This window comes from Equus asinus, chromosome 16 (assembly GCF_041296235.1).
Source record: "Equus asinus isolate D_3611 breed Donkey chromosome 16, EquAss-T2T_v2, whole genome shotgun sequence".
In the NCBI taxonomy this organism is placed as follows: domain Eukaryota; kingdom Metazoa; phylum Chordata; class Mammalia; order Perissodactyla; family Equidae; genus Equus; species Equus asinus.
Window position 1 is genome coordinate 8,052,380 of NC_091805.1, and position 22,478 is coordinate 8,074,857.

The 22,478-nt window shown below is 36.3% G+C and overlaps 1 protein-coding gene across 4 annotated transcripts in view; it reads left to right on the forward strand.

The window, feature by feature from the left end:
• LRRC7 (leucine rich repeat containing 7) overlaps nucleotides 1-22,478 on the forward strand; it is a 499,243-nt gene that overhangs the window by 295,920 nt on the left and 180,845 nt on the right. The window lies entirely within an intron of this gene.

Consider the following 22,478-nt stretch of genomic DNA (forward strand, 5'->3'; position numbering starts at 1 on the left):
AAATTTTAGGTCATGTTAGGTGTTGTAAGTTTCATTTTATATTGCTTGCTTCTGTCACTAGCAATCAATTTAAATTGGATAAAGACTGATGGTTAATATTTATTGGCATAAAAAACAAACAATATTAGTAAGGCGAAGGTAGAGCATGTGGATGTCATTTCAGTAAAACATAAGAGGTTCTGAACTGAAAGGAGTTAGAACAGCCTGAGCATGTGAAAACTACACAGTTGCTCAGAATCTCATGGAAGTAAAAACCTTCTATCACATCAAGAATCGCCCCTACTTCCCCACACACACAACTTGCTTTGATTTCACCTGTCTGATACATATGGGTATAACATTTGAAATCCAAACTCTTAGTCACCTCTTTTGCTTGGGCAAATTTTGGAGAGAATACAAACATTTAATTCAGTCCAGTTCAGTAAACATTTGTTGAGGGCCTACTGTGTGTCAAGCATTGTGATTCACGTTAGAGATTCCAAGGACCACAGAGCCCCTGCCGTGAGGGAGCCTACAGTCTGGTAAGGAACATAGACAAGTAAAACACTCCATACAATACAGCATGTTACATGGGATTATAGAAATGTGATGAATGAACAGGAATAATACAGAGAAGTACCAACTCTATTGGCAAAGCCCAGGAAGGAATTACAAAGGAGGTAAAGCCCGACGAGTCTTTTGAACAATAAATTGGAATTTAACAAGTGGGCAGAAAGAGGAGAGTTGCTTTAAAAGGAAACATGTCACAAGGGATTAAATGTGCAAAATAGTAAGCCTGAGGAAGGAGGAACCCTGAGGTGGACAGAGGAGATACCACAAAGGGCTCATGTGCCCTGGTTGAACTTCATTTTGTGGGCACTGATGAGGTTTTAATGGAATGGTTTTAAGCAGAGAAATTGTAAGTTAGATTTCTGAGTGATGGGATAAGATTTATTAAGTTAGGACTCACAGGCACCCTCCCCTCTAAAGAAGCAAAGAACGAAAGCCACTCAGTAGATTCTTTATTTTTTTAACAGCTTTATTGAGGTGTCTATTACATAACAAAAAATCCACCCATTTTAAGTGTATAATTCGGTAATTTTCAGCAAATTTATGGAGTTGTGCGATCATCACCACAAGGCAGTTTTGAACATTTCCATCACCCCCATCGAAAATCCCTCCTGCTCAGGTGCAATCAGTCAATCCTCTTTCTGATCTCAATTCCCACGCCAGCCCCAGGGAACCACTCGTCTGTCTCCATAAATATGCCTTTTTTGAGCATTTCATGTAAATGGAATCATACAACATGTAGTCTTTTGTGTCTGGCTTCTTTCACTTAGCATAATGTTTTTGAGGTTTCTGTCAGCTTGTTAGGAGACAAACAGAACAGAACTATTTCACTCCCAAAGACACGGTGAATACTCGGGGGACAAGACATATGAGAAGGCTGTCATGTCAGCCTGGCCAAGGTGTGGAGGATTAAAGGGATTGAGGGACTGAGATAGTGAGGACAGGATGGCACGGAAAGCAGATTCAGTTAGAAGAATTGGAAATGCATAGTTACATGAAAGTAGAAGAAAGCATGTCAAGACATTTTAATACAATTTGCTGAAGACTCAATCTCAAACTTCCATTCCCTCCCTACCTTAGAGATTTGTAATGGGATTTTGTAAATACTGAACTTCCTGTTTGTGGGCACTACTCTAGAGGCATCACAAACATTGTTAGCTTCTTGGGTTAAAATCACTTCTCCAAATAATGCGTTAGAGAAAGCCAGTAAATCATCACAGACCAATATCTGCAGTTAAAATATAAAAGGGCAAAAGTGAATTGAGAATCAGCCGTATTTTCCTTAGAAAGCCACTTGGGACAAGGTGGTAGTCACACTGAGATTTGAATTGCAATTTTTTAGAAAATGCAGCATTGATTTAGGAGTTCTTGTTCAGATGGAAAAACACTTAGTTGACATTATGAGGCCACCCAAATCTCAAAAAATTAAAGTTCTGTCTGCAAAGGAAGACAAGCTACTGGCAGATTCTCTGGGTCTACTTTGAAGCTCCACCCCACTAGCTGAGAAGGGCTGCCCTACTGATCTGGCTGCTACTGTAGGATTGAATATAAAGCAAGTTTTAGAGTTGCTTGTGTGGACCACTAGTTACCAGAAAAATCATAGGATTACAGTGCAGCTGATGGAATAAAAAGACTGAGCACTGGCCAGAATATATCCACCATTGGGTATATCAGAAAGGACAGTTTCAGAAACAACGAAGCAACTAAGTAGTAGAGCCTAACAAAAAAATCACCACGTTTAATGTCAATGACTGGCTTCAGACCAAGAAGCAGGTAACCCAAGGTTGGAACCTAAGAAAGCAACCAATGTAGGTTTCTGAGGGGACAACCAAGAGAAATCCCTCCCTGGAAACTCCTTCTTTGTGGCCCCGGAAGCAGGAAGTGGTCCTCCAAGGCCCCACCCCTCCAGAACCCTGTGGTCCGCTGTGGCCAGGGAACAATGAGAAATTTCATGGCCCTGGTTAGAGACCCTCTGGAGCCATCACAAGGTAAAGAATGGTTAAGAATGGAACTCAGTCCCTAAACTACAGAGTTTGGACCCCCTGGCTTGGCCCAGGGTGGGTAGGAAAAATCCGGAACCCTGAATGTTGGTGTGCTCTATTTGCTTCTGTTAGAGTAATAAGGAGCATCCACCAGCTTCAAAACTGGGACTCTGGTCTTAAAAAGAGAAAAGATTAACTAATAGCAATGTACTTCAGTCAGAAGAAATTGCTATTCCTCTGTGAAATGTTCAGAGACATTGGACAAGTATTTGCATACTCTGAGGTTGGGGAGAGAAAGACAAACGTTAAAATGGAATGAAATAAGATGGAGAATTTTGTGTTTTTCCTCCCACTTTGTCCACTTAGCTTCTCCCTCTGCTTCTGTTTTCTGAGAGGAGAAAAGACAACAGTCCCTGGAAGCTTCCTTCAAAGAAAAGTTGTCTAAGGAGGAGAATTGTACTCCCCTGTGGGTTTCATGTGGAAGCTGGAGGTGAGGGGACATGACAGGTCAGGAGCACACACTGGGAGTTTACCCAGCACTGAGGAAAGCGATGATGGCAGGTGGAAGATGGGTGAAGATGATGGCAGGAATCAGAAAGAGATTGGTGTGTTATACAGTAAGACAGAAAATGATAAGAAGAGTGCTGTGAACCAAGTTGTTAGAGCCTCTTAAACGTTGAAAATAATTTGAGGAAAGAAATTGCCATTTGGAGGCTACGTTTCTTTAAGTATCCTTTACAGCAGTTTTGTAAGAGTGACTAGTGAGGGCAGGGGGATTAGATGCAATAATCTGGCCAAGAGAGGGTGAACACCATGATAATAGGGGGAAGAAAAGTGAATAGAATTGGGAGCATTTTTGGAAGTGAAATTCAAAGGACTTTCATCAGAATGCAGTTTATTCTTGGCATATATAAGGAAAAAGGTGGACAAAATCAAACTGCTTCAGGATTGCTCCTTAAATCAAGGCTTTACTCTGTGGCTTTATGATTTTATTTGGAAAGGATTTCCCCGACAACAGACACAGCCATGTTCAAATGCAGCTAATAACAAATTGCAAAGCCAAAGATAAAACATTTACATTAAGACCTGTTTTTGATTGACTGTAGTTCTGCTTCCATTTATTAATTTGACTAAGGCCCGGTGCAAACATCACTGCCTCTATGAAGATGTCACTGTTTGCCCAACCTAGTCACTTTACCACATATGCATATAGGACTTCGGATATAATATTGCTAAAAAGTTAGCATGCTGTGTTATAATTAGTTACTTCAAAGTCTGCTTCTTTGAGCTCTTTGAAGAGAGGACTACTGTGTCTTATTTATCTTTGTACATCCAGTGGCTAATAAAGTGCTTTACCCAAAGTTAGTTTGTTGAATGAATAGAGGATATCTGGCAGTCAGAGGATGTATGATTTTCTGTGGAGTGTGTAAGTACTATTATATGTAATAAAAACAATACACTTAAAATGTCTAAAGATATTCCCTATATCTATTCAGAAATTGTGAAACTGTCCCAAGAGTCATTCTGATCAAAACCCCCAATGAAACCAATACTTTTGTGTGCTACAGTCTCTCTTGACCAGGCTATTAGAACATTATTGAATTTGCAACTGTTGGGATTATTCAGCTTTGTATGTATATAGGTGTCACTTCCATTTGAATTAGTAAAATGCAATTTTAGTCCATCATTCTAAAATTTAGCAAATATCTTTTAAATAAAGTAATGATTCTGGCCTTTCTCACCTAATTTCACCTACTTGACTGCTTGTCTTAATATCCATCCTTTAATCTTGCAGTGTATAAGGCCTTTACTTCTATCCTTCTGTCCTCTGCATTACACCTAGATTTTATTTATTTATGTACTTACCTTTGGTATTTTTCTAAATTCTAAGTTTCTTGAGGACGGTGTGATGTTTTATTCATCCTCCAAAGTACCTAGCATAGTGGCTCTCAAATGGGATGCTTAGCTCATGAAGAAGAAAGAAAAGAAAGGAAGAAAAGTACCCTCACACACACACACCCCAAAAAAATACTTAAAGAAAATAAGATTACTTCTGGTTGGGAGAAAGGAGGACCAATTTGAGAACATTTGATCAAGACTTTAAAGGGGAAATTATATTTCTCCTATTGGAAAGAAAGCAGTGGCATACCAGGCAGAAGAAATGGTGGATGTAGGAAAGTCTAGGGCATATTTATGGAATAAGGAATGCTTTGATTCCCCAAATAAGAGAAAATACACTTTGGAGCAACATCCCATAAATAAAGCACTTGATGTATTCAAACATGGTACAGTACACATTTTTGAATCTCTTCTAATCAGTTGGCACTTTGATAGCCCTGAATATGCGTGAAGGCATATGTGTTCCAATTCAAACTTTGTCTTCCCTTCTGATAAAACAATAATCTTGACAAAACTGATTTAGCCTATAAGTGATCGCCTATTCCTTGACAATGAAAGGGAACTAATGTTTATTTAATGGACATGCCAGGCTCTCCACCTACAAACATTTCATTAAACCTTGTAACAACTGGGTAAGATATGTGCTCTCACGTTTTTACCTATGAGAAAACTGAGATCACTCTGATAGAAAGTGACAGAACCGGATTCAAACCCACTTCTCTCTCCAGTACTCCCCAACGTACCAACTTCACTGTTACCTACAGATTATAGTCCTGCTTAGATTATATTTTTAGTAACTTTAAATTATTTATGCTGATGCTGCTCATTTGATTGATTTACCTCCAAGGCGCTTGATTAGGAATCAATACTTCTTGTAGATTATAGAGGTTTGTCACACATGACAAGAATTCTCTTGAGGTGCTTTTCATTTTTAAAGCACATCTGGGTACATTTGGGGTTCTGGAATCAGAGACTAACCATGTGGTCCTCATAATGATAAATTTAGGAGATGATCAATGATTTTCATAAGGTTGTAAGAGTGTCAGTTTATAATAATGTAAGACATTCGTTGTGCCTTTAATTTATGGATCAATGTCTTTAACTATGAATTTTATCTTTTCAACCTTGTAAAATTAAGGTGGTTTTTTATTTTGCATTTCCTAAGATATGAGATTGTAAAGGTAACAATACCTCATAGAGCTAACATGCATTAAATTTTTCAAAGCCTGTCAAAGAATACATTCAACAGTATGATTTTTTGATCTGCTCATTAACCTGGTAAGGAGGCATAAAATATATTTTTATGGATAAAAATATATTTTTAGGAAGGCATAAATATATTTTCCATTCAGCTAATAAGAACTTTAATGTTATGTTCTACCATAAAAATAATATTCTTAGTACCACAGGCAGTGGACTAATTTTTGTGTCAACTTACGCTCTTTATTGATGTATATTAATTCTATGTTCTAATTCTCCTTGAGAACAAATGTTTAGAATTGTAATTTTTTGTTATAAGTTGGGGCTTTGCAGAAGAATTTCACACAAACTGGTAAAACTTTGAAATATAAATTGTTTTATACTGTAATTGTTAAACAGTTCAGGATCTTCCTATACAATAATTACTGAACAATATTCTTTCAGTATTCCTTGGTATAAGTAAATATAGAAACTATGTGGCTTCTAATATCAAGGCATTTTTTGTTCTAAGAGATTTTAAAATTTACTTTGTAATACAAAATTTCTCATACTTGAAAATCAAGCATTTTATTTTCTGTGATACAGATAATTGGTATGCATTTTGCTCTTTAGGAAAAAAAACATAAAGAAACTGGAGGAAACTTAGGAAAAAGCAAAAAAGCATCATTCTCATCAGCCTGCTCTGTATCAACAAGCTTATGTGGGCATCTATAATTGTAAAGGAAGACTTGGAAATAGAGAGTGTTAAAGAGGAGCAGGAAAAATAGTTACTTTGGGATGGGAGATCTATGAACTGCCATCCTAGTTTTGTTTTTTAGTAATTCTAACAGAAGAGAAAAATAGTATATTCAGTTAACACCATGCTTAGGGGACAGGATACGAAATAAAAGTACTTAACATTAGTGGCAGAAAACACAATAAGAGAATGAAAATTAGAATCAAGGAAAACTTGCCCAAAGTTTGTTGAAAACTTACAACGTGTTGAGAACTGTACAATGTGTTGAAAATTTCAAGATATATTTGGTCCTCTCAGTGGGTTCTTGGTTCCATGGAAGAGATATTCTAGGCCAAGGAAGTCATGTACAAAAGTAGAGAGATGAAGAGGAAACTGCTGAATTATATAAAGTACCCGGAGATTCAGTTGGGTGGGATGTATTGGCTTGTGCATGTCAAGAGATGAGGTTTGAAAAGTAGAACGGAGTGTATTCAAGTAGGATTTAGTATGCCAGTATATTGGTTACATCACTAAAGAGAAATAAGCCTAATTCAGTCATTGCAAGGAATACTGCCCATTTAGTTTTATCTAATATAGGCAGAAGAATCTTAACTCTTATAGGTAATATAATTGCTAATATTTATTGAGTTCTAAGTCATTTATGTATATAAACTTATATAGCCATCACATTAAATTCTTTGAAGTAGTAGTATTATTTCCAATTGCTAAATAAGGAAACTGAAAGATAAAGAAATAACTTGCCCAGTGTCAGAAAGCTGCCAAGGTGAGGAGGGAGCATTTGAACCCTGGCGCCTGACTCAGAAGCCTTGTTCTTAATTACCATGGCACAGCTGGTAGAGTCCACCCTAACTGGGCTGAAGTTTTCAGGATATGTGATGACCTTTTTTTGGAGGTTTGAATACATTTTGATTTCAGGAAGGTTTTCCTAACATTTGTTAGTAAAACTCCTAAATCTCCTTTTTTTAAAAAAAAATAGCTTTATTGAACTATAATTGACATCTAATAAACCACACATCCTTAAACTGTACAATTTGATGTTTTAAAATATATGTACACCAGCGAAAGCATCACCACGAACAAGATAATGAATATATCCATCACCCTCGAAAGTTTCCTCGTGGCACTGTTCACCCACTCCCTACTCAGACAAATACTGCTCTGCTTTCTGTCACTGCAGATTAGTTTGATTTTTCCAGGATTTTATGTAAATGTAATCGTATAGTATATTCTCTTTTTTGTTTTGCTTCTTTCACTGACAATAATTATTTTATTTGTCCATGTTGTAATGTTTCTCAATTTTTATTGCTGAATAGTATTCCATTGTATAAATATACCACAATATCTTTTCTCCTCTTGATGGATATTTGAGTTGTTTTCTTCCAGTTTTGGGCTATTACAAGTGGGCTGCTGTGAACATTCATGTACAAGTCTCTGTATGAATGTTTGGGGAAAGAAATCAGCCACAAGGAATATGTAATACATGTTTTCATTTATATAGAATACAACAGGAGGCAAAACTAGTCTATACTATCGGAAATTATAATAGTGGTTATCTTTTGGGAGGTAAGATAGTGACTAGAAGGGTGCATGAGGGAGGTGCTTTGGGATTCTGGAAATATTTAGTTTCTTCTTGATATTGATTACATGGATAATCGGTTCTGTACATAAAAATTCAGTGAGCATTATACTTCTGATATGTATTCTTTTATAGGTACCTTAGACTTTGAGTTAAAGTTAAAATGAAAATGAGGCTACTGAAATGGTTTGGTTCAGTCGAGGTGGTTTTCTGTATGTTGTCTGGCATGTCTGCTTTTTATTTCACAGCCCTTATCACTATTCCAGTTAAATACTCCTATAGGACCCTCCTTGTACATCCTATATCATTACTTTTATACCTTTTACTGTAATTGTTTGTTTTACTGTATGTCTTTCTTCTTACACTATAAACTTTCTGGGAAAAAAAATATAATGTCTAACTTTGTCACCTTCATGTCCGTCATCTGGCTTGGTGCTTGGTCCATAGATACTCAGTGACTGCTTGGATGAATGGTAGGAGACCTGCCTTGATGGTGGCTTATGCACCTGCTCAAAGTTCAGCCTCTGGATCTTCATTATTTGGTTTCCACAAAAGATTTTGCTTCCCCTGTTGTCTACAAATTATTGATTAGATTGCGTGATATTGTAAGTTTTTCTTCCTAACCTCGATGCTTTGTTTTAGCATACATTTTTCAAAATAATGACTTCTGTTATTGAGTATATGCTGTGTGCTCTGAGCACTGCACATCTACTAACTTATTTAAGATGCACAACCCAGTAATGTAGGTACCACCATTTTACAAACAGGGAAACTGAGGTACAGAGAAGTTGGATCTTGACCAAGATCACAAGGCTTGTAAGTGACAGAGATCAAATTTGATCCCAGACAGTCTAACTTCAGAACTCATGCTTTTATCCAGTATAGTCTTTGATGTTTCTATATCCTACACTGTGTCATTACATTTCCTCACTGCTTCAGATCTTTGATAAATGTTATTTTTTTAGAGTGACTTTCTCTGATCACTTTATATAGCTAGAAGCCCTCCCAATACCCTCAGTCATTCTCACCCTGCTTTATTTTCTCCATAGCACCTACTACCACATGACATATTATATATTTATGTTTATTTCCTTCTAATACATCTCTCCCACTAAAATGGTCAGTCCATGAAGGCAGAGACTTTGTCTGTTTCACGTTATGCTTTATTCTTTTATCTTAGAATAAGGTCTGGTAAGTAATAGATGCTTAGTAAATGTTTGTTGAATGAATGAATAAATGCTTCATGGAATCAACTTATGCTATAGCACTGTGGTGCTACAGGGATGGCAAAGGTTTTTAAAAGTCTCTTTTAGCAGAGTCACTTCCTGCCTAGGAGAGAGATCAAAAAAGATCTCTATTAGACAGAAACATGGACATCATTACACGTTCCATGTAGCACAATTGAACTTGCCCTAGAAAGCTTAACTCAGTAATTTCTGAACATTCCAGTATCATGTGAATTTTTATTCTGGAAGCAGCTTCGTTCTTGCAAAGGGGAGCCAAAAGAGACCTTTTATATGATGTCGTGTGACTCGCATTTTTAAAAGATTTCTGTAGCTTCTATGTGGCGAGTGGATTATAAAGGGTACAGTGGAAGACACAGCAACCAATGTAGCCATGGAAGTAATCCACAGGAGAAACAAAGCTTTGAGCTAGAGTTATGACTACGAGATGAGAAGAAATAGATTTCAGAAAGAGTAGACTCCATTGGGCTTGGTGAATAATTAGTTATGGGTGTCTGATTTAGGTAGTACCAACTACATAGACAAGAAATAGAAGAGGTCTAAGATGACTAATTTTGTTTTCAACATGATAGATTGGATGTTCATGTAGTGTAGTCAAAGGAGCTGTTCAGTAAACAATGAAAATTTTAGACCTGGAACTTAGAAGAGTATCTGTGACTGGAGAGTTATATTTTACTCATCAAACGCGTGAAATTGCATAAGGAGATTATGTAGAATATTGTTCCAGTATTAACAGGTTCTCAGCTAATCGCACAATAACCAACACTTTGTGATTTAAGCTGGAAAAGATTTTAATGAGAGGGTGTTGAATAAATGATAGAATTGACAGTAAGACAACAAGTAAAACTTAGAAAATAGGCAAAAGCAATTTTAAATAGAACAATGTGGTATAATACCATTGTTGCCACCACCGAATGCTGAATGCCACAGTTTGCACTGGGTACTGAGCACTGTTACTGCACTGTCAGCCTGCAATCTCTGTTGCTGCTGCTGCTGCTGCTGCTGCTGCTGCTCAAGCCGTAATGAATCCTCTAGTCAGTAGCTTCTGTGGAGAGTAGGGAGCATGTGTCTGACCTGCACAACCTGGGTGCCCAATTCACTGATGCCAAAGAGGCTTGAAAACCAGGTACCTAGCTTCTAAAAGTGATGTTGGTACCCAGCAGGCAAAGACCACCAAATGTATCTACTCACCAATATTAGGTTATTCATTGCTGCAGCAAGGGAGACTGCATACCTTGGAGAACCATGGAGTATCTCAGTAAGAGGGAATTAGGAGGGACTTATAGGTGATTTTGAAAAAGGTTCAAGAATGTAGTCGTCTTTTTTGGCTTGGGTATTCTCTGAAAGTTGCACATTTGGTTATTAGAGATTTTAGTATTTTAGGCCTATGAGTACCAGGGGAGTGGAGAGGAGCTGTGGTTGCCATTGAAGAAGAAGCAGTAACCCCTCACAATAGTAGAAGCGCAAGGTCTTTGTTTTTATCTCTATTCGGGTATGATTTTGTAGTTGCCTTGGTTGTGTTTTGTTCCATCATGGTCATTAGCAACCAGGCTAGCTACAAGCTGTCAGATGTCAGGCTGCTTTTTCCTTTCTCCGTAGGTAAGCTTTGCCTCCTACCAAGACTCCTAAAGTGGGAACTACCAAAGGCCAGATGCTGGGCAGCCAATTAAAAAATTACTCAAGCTTACAATTTCCAGCTATTAGGTATTGTATTAGTCAGCTCGGGTTGCCATAACAAAATACCATCAACTGGATGGCTTAGACAACTGGAATTTATTTTTCATTGTTCTGGAGGCTGGGAGGTCCAAGATCAAGGTGTTGGCCAGTTCTGTCCCCTGGCGAGCGCCCTCTTCCTGGCCTGCAGGTGCCACCTTCTCTGTGTCCTCACATGGCAGAGAGAGGTGGAGCTCTGGTCTCTCTTCTACTTCTTATAAGGACATTGATTCTGTTGTGGGGCCTCTACCCTCAAGATCTCATCTAAACCTAACTACCCTCAAAAGCCCCACCTCCAAATATAATCACATGAGGGGGTTGGGGCTTCAACATATGAATTTTGAGGAGGTGGAAACATTCAGTCCATAACAGGTATCACTTTTAATTCAGGGATCAGCAAACTTATTCCTGCAACAGGTCAAATGGTAAACATTTCAGGCTTTGCAGGCCATAGGGGCTTCATCGCAACTCTCTGCTATTATGGCACAAAAGCACCCAAAGACAGTATGTAAACAAATGACCATGGCTGTGTTCCAATAAAACTTTATTTATGGACACTATAATTTGAATTTCATAGCATTTTCATGTGTCATGAAATATTCTTTTTTTTCAAACTATTTAAAAATATAAAAGCCATTCCTAATTGGTAGACTATATAAAAACAGGCAGTGGACCAGATTTGGCCTGCAGGCCATAGTTTGAAAACCCCTGCCCCAAATAAGAAATGATATCATTAATGAGTCTGTTGCCTGTAAACTGGTATGGAGAGAGAAGAGCCAATGGTGTAGATTGGTTGAGAAGAACGTATCATGTGGAATTAGAAGAGAAGTCACCATAATAGAGATTCCATTACTTGTAGATCCTTATTGTAAAACTCAGAAGCTACATCTATTTTAATTGCTCTTAAATTAAGAAAGAGTGACAGACTCTACCTACTAGTTCTTTGATATTTGATGTTTTTCTTTTAAGTTTGCTTTCCTTTTATTTGGATATATTATGATTCATATTTATAACAAATTTTTTTACTTCAGTTTTTTCTCCAGTGTTATTGAGATATAATTAACATCTATCACTGTGTAAGTTTAAGGTTTAAAGCATAATGGTTTGACTTCCACACGTTGTGAAATGATTGCCACAGTAAGTTAGTTAGTATCCTGCATCTCATATAGATGAAATAAAAAGAAAAAGCTAAAAAAGAGAAAGAAAATATTTTTCCTTGTGATGAGAACTCTTAGGGTTTACTCTCTTTACACCTTTCCTGTGTATCTTACAGCAGTGTTAACTATAGTCATCATGTTGTACATTACGTCCCTTACATAGATTCTTAAAGATTGCTTTCTATTGTTCATCTTCACATGACAGACTTCATATTCATTGCATACAAACCAAAATCTTTGGGGGTTTTTTTGTTTTTGATCTATAAAAAGTTTGACAGTTTTTTGGATAACACAATAATATTCTTTCAAAAGGTGAAATCATAACATATATTTTCCATAATAATTCCTCCTTATGAAAATGCAGTTATTCTCATTTGTATTTTTTTCAGGCTGAGTTGTCCTCTGAGATATGTTTAAAAAGGCTAAATTTATTCTCATGCCCTCCAAAGCTAAATCTACCGGAGAATGGCTCCCATTAGAGATGCTAACTCTTTCAGGTGCTACAAATGGCTCACTATGGCTCTAGATTATAATATGCATAGGGGTTTTGCAGAAAATAAAACCAGAAAGCTAAGCTAGTGTCAAATTATAAGGTTCCTTGAATGCAGTCTTGTAGAACTTGGACCATTTCTTAAAATAATTTGATTTCTGACATTCCAGACATGACATGACCAAATTATTTGGAGGATTACTCTGGTGACAATGCTAAGTATGGATTGGAAGAAGCTGAAAGTAGAAGCAGGCAGATTAGTGAAGAGACTGTTACAAGGGCCTGGGTTACCGCAGTCCAAGAAGTAAGAGAGGCTAACCTAAGACAGTAAGAGGGGTTAAACTAAGAAGTAAGTAAAGTCAGAAGTGAGAGAGGCTGAGAGAATCATCATCTCTTAAGCCCTCATTCTGGTATTATCTGATATGAAGCCATCTGTGGGTCAGGCAGAGTGGATGAAAAGAGAACATACATTCAAGGCATGTAATGGAGATAGAATAAATAGGTGCTTGTAATTGACTAATTTGGAGAGTGATCGAGAGAAAAAGGCTTAGAGTGACTTCCAAGTTTCTATTTTAGGCTACAGGGAGGGTAGTGGTAACATTCATCCTAATAGGAAATAGAAGGCCGGCCCAGTGGCTCTTCAGTTAAGTTCGCATGTTCCGCTTTGGTGGCCTGGAGTTCACTGGTTCAGGTGCTAGGTGTGGACTTATGCACCGCTCATCAAGCCATGCTGTGGCAGGTGTTCCACATATAAAGTAGAGGAAGACGGGCATGGATGTTAGCTCAGGCCAGTCTGCAGCAGCAAAAGAGGAGGATTGGCGGCAGATGTTAGCTCAGGGCTAATCTTCCTCAAGAAAAAAAAAAAAACAAACAAATAGGAAATAGAGAAGTAAGAGGCAAGTTCTTTCTACCATTGCTTTATTGGGACACTCAATCCTTCCTTTCCTCATAGAGAAAGGGAACTCCACCTTCTTATTTTGGCACTGATGGTTCTCCATCCCCAAGAATGAGGCCCTGTTCACAATGTGAAGGTCTGATAAGGTTTGACCTGGGAATATGGCCTACTGGAGCCTGACAGGGGAATAATTCTCTGAACCAGTCTTCTCCGTGAGTGAATTGCTCTTGAGGAAGAATTTCATGTCTCTTCTTCGGGCATTAATGTTAAGGAAGCAAAAAACTCCTCTGATCGTCTCCATGTTGCAAAGAATTTTATTGAGAAGATACTTCGCTGTTTCCAGAACACGTCAAATACTTCAATATCTAGGTGAATGCTGAAGCTAGTGTCATTTTCTTTGCTTGGAATTCCCTTTCTGCCTTCTCCTTCTGGTGAACTCTTTATGTCTTGAGCCTTAATTCCAATATTATCTGACATGAAGCCATCTCTCGGTCACATCCTGAATTATAAGTTCTCATAGCATTCTGACATCTTTTGGGTAGCATGAATTCCAGTCATAATAAATTAATACGTGAATTTCCTAATCATTTAATTCTGACTTTCCGGACAGATTGCAAGATCCATTAGGACAAGGACTGTGTTTGTTTTGTTCATCTTTGAATCATTGTCACACATATAATAAATACATCAGAGTATCCATTATTATTGTTTAACTGTAAGCCTTTATGACCACGCCACTGGGTTATGAGGTAACTGAAGGCAACAATCACATCTTCATCCCAGCCCTTGGTCTAGCATCTAATGCATGCTCAATATATGTTTGTTAAATTAATGGAAGAATTGTTTGGTTAATGAATTTAAAAGTCTTAATTTACAGAGAATTTATACAGTGAGGTATCAGTGTAGTAAAGAAATAAAGAGTTTAGATAATGAACTTGCTATTTTGTCCACAGTGATAATAATGATATAAAGAAGTGGACCCTTATTCCTCTTTGGGCAATTAGCTAAACGTTTTGTCACATTAACGAAAAGTTAATCTTTCTCAGTAAAATTCTGGTTCAGAAATATAGTTTTTCTTGAGAGTATTTTAAGAAGCAATGGCTGAACTTATGACTATATTCAAGCAAGATTTACTTTATAAAAATATAATTACCTATAAGAAATAATGCACTTAGACTTTAGTGACTTTTACAGTTCTTTGAAATGAGTTTTCATTATGAGGCACATTTCACAATGGTCTCATTTGCAGTCGATTTCTAACCCATTGTTATTTCTATTGTACGATCCACTATTTGTGATAGCTGTCCTATTATATTTCATTTTGCAACTTCTAAGTGCTGCTTGCTATAATCGTATTTTAGCATGATAATCTTTATGCCAAATTATATCAGTGTGAAAAAAAATTAGTCCTGGTTAAAGCAGATCACAAAGTTATCTTAAGTGAAATTTGCTCTTAAATTGCTGTTTTAAGTGAAAATATTCATCTAAAAAGCACACAACGTATCAAGTATTTTTTTAAAAATCTAATCATATTTCTTTGTATTGATAGAAACTATCAAAAAATATACTAGTAATGTCAGTTTTAGAGTCTGATGCAAATATTATTTTAAGGGGAAACCGAACAGAGAGAGAAAGATTTGTGGAGTAATTTTCTTTGAAGGTATAATAAATATAAAAGACAAGAGAAATACAGACACACAATTTTAACATTTTTACTTGATTTCTGAAACTACAAAGTAGTAAAAAATAAAAGAAACGATATATATAGAATCAGTCATGGTTTTTAAAAAGCAGAAATTATAAACATCAAAAATCATACCAAAATCCACAGAATAATTTATGAAAACAAAATTGTCAAAATGGAAAGCTAGACTATTGGAAAGTCAAATGCAGGAAAGAAAAAATATAAGCAGTACCCTATTTGACTTGTGTTTAGAAATGTGTTTTTTAACCTCATGATTAACATATAAAACTATGGAAATACTTTCCTATATATTTTCTTTTTTTTAGTTCATTTTTTTCATGAGGTAACATTGGTTTATAACGTTCTATAAAATTCAGATGTACATCATTATATTTCGATTTCTGTGTAGATTATATGATGCTCACCATCCCAGAGACTAATTACCATCCATCACTGTAGACATATGCCTAGACACACCTTTTATCCTCCTCCCCACCTCCTTCCCCTCTGGTAACCACCAATCCAATCTCTGTATCTGTGTGTTCATTTGTTGTTGTTGCTGCTGTTTTTATCTTCTATTTATGAGTGAAATCACATGGTATTTGACTCTCTCGCTTCGACTTACTTCGCTTAGCATAATACCCTCAAGGTCCATCCATGTTGGCACAAATAGCAAGATTTCATCTTTTTAGGGCTGATTAGTATTCCATTGTGTATGTATACCATATCTTCTTTGTCCTTTCATCCCTTGGTGGGCACTTAGGTTGTTTCCAAGTCTTAGTTATTGTGAATAATGCTGCAATGAACACAGCAGTGCATATATCCTTATGAATTTGTGTTTTCATGTTCTTTGGATAAATACCCAGCAGTGGAATAGCTAGATCGTACAGTAATCTTATTCTTAACTTTTTGAGGAATGTCCATACTGTTTTCCATAGTGGCTGCACCAGTTTGCACTCCCATCAACAGTGTATGAGAGTTCCCTTCTCTCCACATCCTCTCCAACACTTGTTATTCCCTGTATTGTTAATTATAGCCATTCTGACAGATGTGAGGTGATATCTCATTGTAGTTTTGTTTTGCATTTCCTTGATGATTAGTGATATTGAACATCTTTTCATGTGTCTGTTGGTCATGTGCATATCTTATTTGGAGAAATGTCTGTTCAGATCTTTTTCCCACTTTTTAATTGGGTTGTTACTTTTTTTGTTGTTAAGATCTGTGAGTTCTTTATATATTTTGGCTATTAACCACTTATCAGATATAAGGTTTGCAAATATCTTCGCCCAGTTGTTAGGTTGCCTTTTCATTTTGTTGATATTTTCGTTTGCTGTGCAAAAGCTTTTTAGTTTGATGTAGTCCCATTTGTTTATTTTTTCTGTTGCTTCCCTTCCCTGGTCAGATACGGTTCTTGAAAATATGCTGCTAAGACCGATGTTGAAGAGCATACTACCTATGTTTTCTTCTAGAACTTTCAAGGTTTCAGGTCTTGCATTCAAGTCTTTAATCCATTTTGAGTTGATTTTTGTGTATAGTATAAGATAATGGTCTACTTTCATTCTTTTGCATGTGGCTGTCCAGTTTCCCCGACACCATTTATTGAAGAGACTTTCCTTTCTCTATTGTATGTTCTTGGCTCCCTTGTTGAAAATTAGCTGTCCATAGATGTGTGGGTTTATTTCTGGGCTCTCAATTCTGTTCCAGTGATCTGTTTTTGTGCCAGTACCATGCTGTTTTGGTTACTATAGCTTTGTAGCATATTTTGAAATCAGGGAGTGTGATACCTCCAGCTTTGTTCTTTTTTCTCAGGAATCCTTTGGCTATTCAGAGTCTTTTGTTGTTCCATATAAATTTTAGGATTCTTTATTCCATTTCTGTGAAAAGTGTTGTTGGAACTTTGATAAAGATTGCATTGAATCTGTAGATTGCTTTAGGAAGTAGGGACATTTTAACTATGTTAATTCTTCCAATCCAAGATCATGGAATATCTTACCATTTCTTTGTCTTCTTCAACTTCTTTCAACAATGTTTTATAGTTTTCAGTGTACAGGTCTTTCACCTCTTTGGTTAAATTTATTCCTAGATATCTTATTTTTTTTAACTTTTTATTAAGATTATGATAGTTTACAACCTTGCGAAATTTCAGTTGTATGTTATTGTCAGTCATGTTGTAGGTGCACCACTTCACCCTTTGTGTCCCCCGACCCCCCTTTCCCCTGGTAACCACCAATCAATTCTCTTTGTCTCTATGTTTAACTTCCACCTATGAGTGGAGTCATACAGAGTTCATCTTTATCTGGCTTATTTCACTTAACATAATGCCTTCAAGGTCCATCCATGTTGTTGTGAATGGGACGATTTTATCTTTTTTATGGCTGAGTAGTATTCCATTGTATAAATATACCATATCTTCTTTATTCAGTCATCAGTTGATGGATACTTAGGTTGCTTCCACGTCTTGGCTATTGTAAATAATGCTGCAATGAACATAGGGGTGCATGGGACTTTTGGAATTGCTGACTTCAAGTTCTTTGGATAGATACCCAGTAGTGGGATGGCTGGGTCAAAAGGTATTTCTATTTTTAATTTTTTGAGAAATCTCCATACTGTTTTCCATAGTGGCTGCAGATATCTTATTTTTTTTTGTTGCAATTGTAAATGAAATTATATTTTTAATTTATCTTTCTGCTACTTCATTGTTAGTGTATAGAAATGTAACTGATTTTTGTATGTTGATTTTGTATCCTACAACTTTACTATATTCATTTATTATTTGCAAAAATTTTTGGTGGATTCTTTATGGTTTTCTATGTATAAAATCATGTCATCTGCAAATAGTGACAGCTTCACTTTTTCCTTTCCAATTTAGATCCCTTTTATTTCTTTTACTTGGATGATTACTCTGGCTAGGACTTCCAATACTACGTTAAATAAGAGTGGCAAAAGTGGACGTCCTTGTCTGGTTCCTGTTCTTAGAGGGATAGCTTTCAGCTTTTCTCCATTGAGTATGATATTAGCTGTGGGTTTGTCATATATGGCCTTTATTATGTTGAGAGGTTTTCTTTCTATACCCATTTTATTCAGAGTTTTTTTTATCATAAATGGATGGTGTAGCTTGTTGAATGCTTTCTCTGCATCTATTGAAATGATCATGAGATTTTTATTCTTCAGTTTGTTAATATGGTGTATCATGTCAAGGATTTGTGGATGTTGAACCATCCCTGCTTCCCTGGAATAAATCCCACCTGATCACAGTATACGATCTTTTTAATGTATTGTTGTATTCAATTTGCTAGTATTTTGTTGAGGATGTTTATGTCAATGTTCATCAGTGATATTGGCCTGTAATTTTCTTTTTCTGTGTTGACCTTGTCTGATTTGTGTATCAGGGTAACGTTGGCCTTGTAGAATGAGTTAGGAAGCCTCCTGTCCTCTTCAAATTTTTTAGAAGAGTTTGAGAAGGATAGGTATTAAGTCTTCTTTTAATGTTTGACAGAACTCACCAGGGATGCCATCTGGTCCTGAACTTTTATTTTGGGGGCGGTTTTTTATTACTGTTTCCATTTCTTTACTGGTGATTGGTCTATTCAAATTCTCTATTTCTTCTTGACTCAGTATTGGAAGGTTGTATGGTTCTAAGAATTTATCCATTTCTTCTATGTTTATCCATTTTGTTGGCATATAGATTTTCATAGTATTTCTGAGGTGTCCATTGTAATTTCTCCTCTTTCATTTCTTTTTTTTTAATTTATTTTATTATTATTACCTTTTTTTTTTTTTTGAGGAATATTAGCCCTGAGCTAACTACTGCCAATCCTCCTCTTTTTGCTGAGGAAGACTGGCCCTGAGCTAACATCCATGCCCATCTTCCTCTACTTTATATGTGGGACGCCTACCACAGCATGGCTTGCCAAGTGGTGCCATGTCCACACCCGGGATCTGAACTGGCGAACCCCGGACCACTTAGAAACAGAACATGTGCACTTAACCGCTGTGCCACTGGGCTGGCCCCTCCTCTTCCATTTCTGATTTTATTTATTTGAGCCTTCTCTCTTTTTTTCTTGGTGAGTCTAGCTAATGGTTTGTCAATTTTGTTTATCTTTTCAAAGAATCAGCTCTTAGTTTCATTGATTTTTTCTATTTTTTTTTAGTCTCTATTTCATTTATTTCTGCTCATATTTTTATTACTTCCTTCCTTCTACTGATTTTGGCCTTTGTTCTTCTTTTTCAAGTTCCTTTAGATTACAATCCATTAGATTGTTTATTTGAGATTTTTCTTGCTTGTTGTGGTAGGCCAGTATTACTATAAACTTCCCTCTCAGAACCACTTTTGCTGTATCCCATAAATTTTGGCTTGTCATATTTTCATTTTCATTTATGTCCAAGTGGTTTGGTTTTTGATTTCCTCATTGACCCAGTTGTTATTCAGTAGCATTTTGTTTAATCTCCACAGATTTGTGGCTTCTCCCATTTTCTCCCTGTAGTTGATTTCTAGTTTCATACTGTTGTGGTCAGGAAAGATTTTTGGTATTATTTTAAAGTTCTTAAATTTATTGAGACTTGTTTTGTGGCCTAATATGTTATCTATCTTGGCGAATGTTCCATGTGAATTTGAAAAGAATGTGTATTCTATGGTTTTTGAATGGAATGTTCTGTAAGTCTATGTGGTGTAGTGTGTTATTTAAGGCCAATGTTTCCTTATTGATCTTCTGTTTGGATGATCTATCCATTGGTGTAAGTGGAGTGTTAAAGGCCCCTACTGTTACTGTCTATTTCTCCTTTTATGTCTGTTAATAATTGCTTTATATATTTAGGTGCTTCTGTGTTGGGTGCATAAATATTTACAAGTGTTACACCCGCTTTTTGTATTGCTCCCTTTATCATTATGTAGCACCCTTCTTTGTGTCATGTTGCAGTTTTTGTTTTAAAGTCTATTTTGTCTTAGATAAGTGTTGCTATCCAGCTTTTTTTTAATTGTCATTTGCATAGAGTATCTTTTTCAATCCCTTCACTTGCAATTTGTCAGTCTCTTTATGTCTGAAGTGTGTCTCTTGCATGTAGCATATATATGGGTCTTGTTTTGTTATCCAATCCCTGTCTTTTGATTGGAGCATTTAGTCCAATCAAAACATTTAAAGTAGCTATTGATAAGTATGTACTTATTACCATTTTGTTACTTTTTTTCTGAGTGTTTTCAGTAGTTATTCTCTGTTCCTTTTTTCTTCTCTTACTCTCTTCCATTGTGGTTTGATGGCTTTCTTTAGTATTATTTCTGGTTCCTCTTTCTTTCCTTTGGGTTCTCAATTTTTTGTTTATTTATTCTAGGTTTCTGGTTTGTGATTGCCATGAGGTTCATATATAATAACCTATGTATATAGCAATCTGTATTAAGTTGATGGTCTCTTAAGTTTGATCTCTTGCTAAAAGCTCTACTCTTTTACTCCCCTCCTCCCACATTTTCTTTTTGATCTCATATTTAACCTCTTTTTTGTGCATGTGTATCCATTACCCTCTTATCATGGAAATAGGAAATTTTAGTACTTTTGTCATTTGACCTTCATATTTGCTTCATAGGTGGTTGATCTGCTCCTTTTACAGTACATTTGCCTTTACCAGTGATTTTATTGTTTTTTCTTGGGGGCTTTTGTGGGTAGTTTTCTTATTCCTATTTGTGGTCTTCTCTTTTCCACTTAAATAAGTCCCTTTAGCATTTCTTGTAAGGCCTGTTTATTGGTTATAAGCTCCCTTAGTTTTTGCTTGTCTGGAAAACTGTTTCTCTCTCCTTCCATTCTGAATGATAACCTTACTGAGTAGAGTATTCTTAGCTATAGGTTTTTTCCTTCCAGCACTTTGAATATATCATGCCACTCCCTTCTAGCCTGTAAGGTTTCTGCTTAGAAGTCAGCTGATAGCCTTATGGGGTTTCCTTTGTATGTAACTTGTTGCCTTTCTCTTGCAGCTTTTAAGATTCTCTTTTTCTTTAATTCTTGACAGTTTAATTATAATGTGTCTTGGTGTGGGCCTCTTTGGATTCATCTTGTTTGATGCTCTCTGTGCTTCCTGTACCTGGATGTCTGTTTCCTTCCTAGATTAGGAAAGTTTTCAGCTATTATTTCTTCAAATAGATTCTCTGCCCCTTTCTCTCTTCTCCTTCTGGGACACCTATAATACGGAAGTTAGTGCACTTGATGTTATCCCAGAGTCCCTTAGAGTGTCCTCCTTCTTTTTAATTCTTTTTTCTTTTATCTGTTCATCTTGGATGATTACCTGTAGTCTTTCATCCTGCTGACTGATCTGTTCTTCTGTATCATGTACTCTGCTTTTGAGTCCATTAAGTGAATTTTTCATTTCCAGTATTGTATTCTTCGTTTCTGATTGGTTCTTTTTTATATTTTCTGATTCTTTTTTGAAGTTTTCACTGAGTTCATCCATTCTTCTCCCGAGATCTGTGAGCATCCTTATGACTCTTCGTTTGTACTCTTTGTCAGGTAGAGAGTTTGTCTCTGTTTCTCTTTGTTCTTTTTCTGAGGATTTGTCCTGTTCCCTTATTTGTAACATATTCCTTTGTCTCCTCATTTTTACCTTCTCATTAGGTAAAACCTATTTCTTTTTAACTTATTTAAAATGTGTTTTATCACTTATGATCCCCAAAGCACCCATGTACTTAATTTAATTAAGTAGTAAAATGTTTTTCTATGCTTAGTATTATCAAAATAATTTGTTCTAATCAACAACAAAAGTGTTAAAGTTATTTGTCTTTTACTTCTTTTATAATTTTGCCTAAAATTTACCATAACCCAAATTATTAAATCAGGAATTTAATAAATGTGTAATGTATCAGACTCTTTTGGTACTTAAAAGACCTCTAGTTTTGCTTTAGGTCTGCCACCAACAAACCATGTGACATTCTTATAGGTACCTAATAGCTCAGTAGAATGAGTATATTAGGAAGTATGTTTTTGCTATGAGAAATAGAATTCTGAGTAAAGGTAACTTTTTAAATAGTAGGTACATTGTTGCTCATTACAAAGTCTCAAGGTAAGCAGTTCCAGAGTTAACGGTTCAATAGCTTAATGATTTTATCAAAAGCCTGGGTTTTTTTTCTATTTGTCTATACTGCTATCCCCAGCATGTGGGCTTTCATCCTTGGACTTGTTACCTCATGATTGCACGGTGTCTGCTGCAACTCCACACATCACATTCTCCTACAACCAGGGAAAAAAGAGGAAGAAAGGAGAACGTGGAAATAGATTCTCATGCCTCCCTCTCTCTTTTTAATCAGAGAGGAAAATCTTTCTCAGAATCTCCCCCAGCAGATTCCTCTTCTTGTTCTAGAGGCCAGAACTGAGTTAT